Source organism: Ciconia boyciana, chromosome 1 (assembly GCF_034638445.1).
Source record: "Ciconia boyciana chromosome 1, ASM3463844v1, whole genome shotgun sequence".
Classification (NCBI taxonomy): domain Eukaryota; kingdom Metazoa; phylum Chordata; class Aves; order Ciconiiformes; family Ciconiidae; genus Ciconia; species Ciconia boyciana.
Window position 1 is genome coordinate 214,669,224 of NC_132934.1, and position 5,875 is coordinate 214,675,098.

Consider the following 5,875-nt stretch of genomic DNA (forward strand, 5'->3'; position numbering starts at 1 on the left):
AGATCCTTTAAAGTAAAAGCCAAGGTATGACCTTCTTATAGTGATATACATGATGCTGTTGTTCCACACCAACTACCATAACATAAAATAATCAACTGAAACAGAAAGAGTGCATCCATTACAGAGGAGTCAGGCTACCTACCTGCTAGTAAGGATCTCAAGACAGGAGAGGAGGGCAAATTATTAGATTTAAGATCTGTGTCAACACTCATAAAGAGAAGGAGCTTGTATAAAGGGAAAAGGAGATTCCTGACAGCACAGACAAAATATGTAAGGAACTTTTTCATACAGGCAGATGAAACAATGTTTTGTACCACTGCTCTGCAAAAAAACCTCTACTTCTTTTCTAATACAAGAGTGAAAAGTAACAGGTAACCTGAATTAACCTGAGCTGGGTTGGTTTTCATTTAGAAATGTACAGTGTATAGGTCTATAATAAATGTGTTTTGATTGAAGTAACTTGTAGTTAGAGCCCTACTGGAAGTCCTGTGATGAAAACGCTTCTTCATCTGTGCCTCACTGCCTGAAGAGTCTTGCTGCTGGGATTATTGACAGTGGTTGACAGTGCGGTAATCTGCAGCTATTTACACTCAGTCAGGAATCCAAGATTTTCCCAAGGCAAAGAATTATTTTTGCTTTTTGGACACACCTGGTATTTGTGTTGCCTTGGAGAATATGATAAAGAACACTTCTGCAATACAGATCTAACAATATTTGGTGGAAAAATCAGTTAGGATGTAGTCTTTGGTCCAGCAGACTTCAAGAAGGCTTCATTAGATGCAGGAAATTACTGTCATTGCTGACCTCTTCCTAGGTAACCATGCCCTAGCAGCCCCTAATATGCTGACATTCTGATTTGCTCTTGCCTGGAAATATCCCAGTTTCACCAAAGGTCCCCGTGGCAGAGCACGTACTTTGTTTTCCCTGCACCACTCATTTATTTGTATATATCCATGTTTATTTTTGATACCTCTTCTTTGGCTAATACCAGTATCAACAGCATGTACCATGTTTGGGCCATACGTGCATTTGTGGCCAGTGCATCATCATAAATGATTTTCTCTATGGTTAATTCTCATGTATCAGTTTGTTCATTTGCTTTTTTAGAAACCCAGAGATACACATCTTATATATTCATTGCTGAGTTTTTAACTAATTGGTCAGCAACTGAAATCAGTGGAAAAATACTACCATGAGAGAAGGTGAGTGTGAAGATAATGTAGTCAGGTCATTATTTACACTAATTGCATTATTTGGACTAATATGCTTTATAAATGAAAGTGGCACCGGTTCCTTGTCTCTTCATACAGATAATTCTAAATTTCTGTAATTTCCAGAATGTCTGAACAAGGAAATACACTTATACTTTTATGTAAACCTTGCTTGCATCTTCAGGCAAGGAAATACATTTTCATTTGTATAGACTCACCCTTTCCAGAAATTCATACAAATAGATTAAAAGAAATGGCAATAATCTAAGTTGTTGTGTCCAAAATGGTCAATAGATGAGACATTATTTCTAGCCATATTTTTCATCTAATTCAAAGGCTCTTGAAACTAAATGGTATTATTATAGATTTCACTTTTTCATTTTTTATTTTCTATTATGATGATCTTTTTCAAAACATGACACCAATGTGAGCAGAACACAAGAGCAACATTCTTTCAGAATTATAATGGGGCACAGTGGTCACATTGGAAATGACATGTCACTCTGATTCCTTTTTAGGAGTGTGTATCAGCTAAGGATACAGCAACAAAATGTTTAGTCATGAAGGACAATAGGAAAGTGCTGTCTTGTGTCAAAGCAACATTGTAACTGAGCACACCCAAGGGTGTCCTGGTTTCGGCTGGGATAGAGTTAATTTTCTTCCTAGTAGCTGGTATAGTGCAGTGCTTTGGATTTTAGTATGAGAATGATATTGATAACACGCTGATGTTTTGGCTGTCGCTAAGCGGTATTTACATTGGTCAAGGACCTTTTTTTTTGTTTTTTTCCCCAGCTTCTCATGCTCTGCCAGGCGCCCAAGAAATGGGAGGGGGCACATCCAGGATAGTTGATCCAAACTGACCAAAGGGCTATTCCATACCATATGATGTCATGCCCAGTATATAAACTGGGGGAGTTGGCCGGGGGGTTGCGATCGCCGCTCGGGGACTGGCTGGGCGTCGGTCGGCGGGTGGTGAGCGGTTGTATAATTTTATTTTATTTTATTATTTTTTTTCCCCTTTCCCTTTTGTTTCCCTCCCTTGGGTTTTGTTCCTCTTTCTCTCTCATTGTATTCCTTCTCATTATAATTCATTATTATTATTATTGTTATTATTATTATTTTGTTCCAATTATTAAACTGTTCTTGTCTCAACCCACGAGTTTTCTTACTTTTGCTCTTCCGATTCTCTCCCCCATCCCACTGGGGGGGGAGTGAGAGAGCGGCTGTGTGGTGCTTAGTTGCCAGCTGGGGCTAAACCACGACAAAGGGGTACATAATTTGTTTCAAAAAGAAAGCTGTCCCTCACTTCTTACCCTGATCATTTCCAGTGAATTGGAAATAAATTGTCCTACTGTGGGTATGAAAGTCCCATTTACTCAGATATTAAAAAAGGCTTTTGCTGGTCCTTTAAAGCAGAAGTTCAAACTAAACCAGTGACAAACCTGTCAAAAGCATGTTTTTCAGCTCTTTGGGAAGAAGGAAATCTGAAATTTTAATGCTAATAATTGGAATTGTTTTGATAAATGACACATTAGAAAGGACCCATAATTGTTTAAGGAGAAAGAATAATCATTAATGTCTTCCTTCATGTCTGTTGCACTATTTGTCAAAAAAAAAAAAAACAGATATAGATCCCATGCTAGATATGAAAACAGCTTCACTAGGAAGGAAAATAAAGCCATCAGAAGGATAAGGAGTTTCCAAAGCCATGAATGTGAGTAAATATGAACAGAAGGAATTTAGGATTATTTGGGGTTATCATAGCAACCCAAATAAAATGGATTTTAATGTCGATCTGTTTTTGTGAGATGCAAATGAAATACACAGATGCTTTAGAGAGGATCAAATTTAACAACTCAGAAACTTTGTGTATTTAAAAGCATAATATAAATTTTAATCGGCCTTTCCATATGGGAAGTTCTGTGGATGGGGCTGCGGAGCTCACAGAAATACAACCATTTATGCCAGCATTTGTGGCACTGGGGCTAATAAGAAGTGTCTCACAAGGACAAAAGGGAAAGCTGCTACAAATACTGGGATCAGTACCATGGCAAAATGCTGACTTCCATCCCCTGCCACATTCCATAGACCTCAGCCTTCCTGCTCCTTTTCTGTAGCACATTATAACCATGATTTTTTTCGAAGTTCTGAGCTGAGTGGGATTTGGGAGGATGTATGTGGAAGACAGTATATTTGCTGTATGTTTCCTACAATCACAGGTGGCAGGACTCGATGATCAGATGAACATTCCCATCTTTTTTTCTTAAGGACCTGTTGGCCACTAAAAGTGCTACAATACCCTTCAGAAAATGACCTCTAAAGAACCCTTAATGAATCAGCTGATAAATTACCATTATCTAGTTTCTTGTTATAAAGACTTATTTTGAAACAAATGAAGTTGTATTCTAAGGTTTCACTGAGTGAAAACAGTACTCAGGGGTGTCTTGAACAGTGGCCAGAAAAATATAAAATAAAATTAAAGAATTATTGCATTTATATGTTCACACAGCAGATAGGTTGCTGAGATTGTGAGGATTTTTATTTTCCCTTTACACTCAGTCTACTCAGCTTTTAAAAGTGGGATCTGCTAGATGATCAGCCATTGACAAAATTTATGATATTTTCAAATTTTGGGAAAAAAAATGTAAAGATCATTGCATTTCAGACAAGGTGTCTTTAGCAAACATAGCTTCCCCTGGAGCTTTGTACTCCACATAATTACATTCCACATACAGTAATTGAAACTTGTGAATACGTCAAACTGTGTGTTTTCACAAACCAGCAGTAATCAACTCAAATTATTTAAATTCAGTATTTGACATAATTGCTATAAATATGACAGAAAAAGATATTTCTAGGGTGTATTACTTCATAACTATATCAAAAGACTACCTACAGAGATAACTGCATTGTGTTCCTATGGAAATCTGCAGGATAGCAACACTCAGTACCAAATTCTTGTTTTTCCTTAAACTCTATTTAGATTTACTAAAATGGAAGGGAAAGCTCTGTGGTCTGGGACCATCCGTGTACCTCTCTGATTCAGAAATTACCATAAAATCAAGCAATTGGAAAATGCTGGCCAGAAGCTCAGCAGCTGTCAGCAGGAATAGCTCCACTGAAGTTAGAAAAACAATGCTGATTTTCACCAACAGCGAATTAAAATTGCACTTCAAGGGAGAATACCCATGCTGGTTGCCCTACATTGTTGCAAGAGACTTGTCACCTTCACAAAGACTACTCTAAGACTAGAGATTGTACTATTTGGTGTGCATTTCATGTGTGACAGAAATGGCTCTCTAGGGGTTCATGAAAGCCAAATGCTGATTGTAGTTTCCAGCCCTTCTGAACCTTTGAGATGGCATCAATCCCTGAGAAAAAGATTTCTCCAACACGTTTGCTTTGAGAAGTGCTGTGCAGATTGAAAGGGAAAGGAGAGGACAGGGGGATGGAATGAGTCTGGATATCCTAAATTACGGTCGAATGTTTCCTAACATAAGGTCGAGGAGTTCATTTATCCCAACCTGATGGCTGGCTGGCAAAAAGGCACACAGGATATTAACTGATAATGTGTATTACTGATGGTGAAAAGAATAAATAGAGTCATTGCAGGAAATGGACACATAAGAAAATATTTGTACAGTGGTGTTAGGAAACATGAGAACTTTCCAGAGGTCTTTTACAACATCTCAGTTCTAACTCCTCTTTGATAGTCCTTGGAGGTAAGATGAATTAATGAAGAGGAAAGAAAAAGCAGAAAGCCATGCAGATAAATTTTCCATCCCTTTAATAATATTTGTGTAGATTAAAAAAAAAACAACAAACCCAACAAAAGACAAACAACAAACCAAAACCCAACCAAAATATTCTGAAACTGCCCCAGTTGTATCACAGATGTTAAAGAGTAATGTAACCACCAAACATATCTTACTGCAGCAGGAAAACAAGAAGAGCAGGCTGCTTAAAAGGGGTTGTTGTCTTCTACTTTGTCCTAGCTGTATGGTACAAGGCAGAATTTCAACTTGTTAAATCATCTTGTTTCTCTCTGTAAGTTCCCTCAAGAGTCAAAGCTCCCTGTGGACATTTCTTATAGCGGTGCTCTGAAGTGGCTGGATGCAGAGAAATGTCTTACAAAGGAGAGCTAACTTGTTTATCATTATTTTTCTTCTTTTTTTTTTTTTTTTTTAATTGAGATATTGTGTATTTTTCTTCTGTAAACTGACTGATCTGTACATGTATCTGTAGAACCACAATATTTTATTTTAAAAAAATCATATCTATCCAACAGTTAGTTTAAGAAGAAATGATACAAAGAAAGTTGTATCTAAATGCCCCAATTATAAATCATGTATCACTGCTTCAGGCTGTTTTACAGGTATAAGAAGTACCGGCCTGGCAATACAAAGCGACAATTTTTTCTCAAAAATCAAAGCTGCTTCTAGCTGCAGAATAGCCACTTGAGCTGTCCAGTGGCATGTAAACAGCCGAAGTTAAAAATAACCAAACATTCTTTTTAATAAATGCAATTATTTAAACTGAAGTTACATTTACCCTCTATCCAAAGCCTAGAGAGTCTAAGAAAAAAGCCTTAAGCCATCGCGCATTGGAGACACATGAATAATTTTGGAGAGAATTTACACAGAATTCAAAGTATTCCAAAAAGT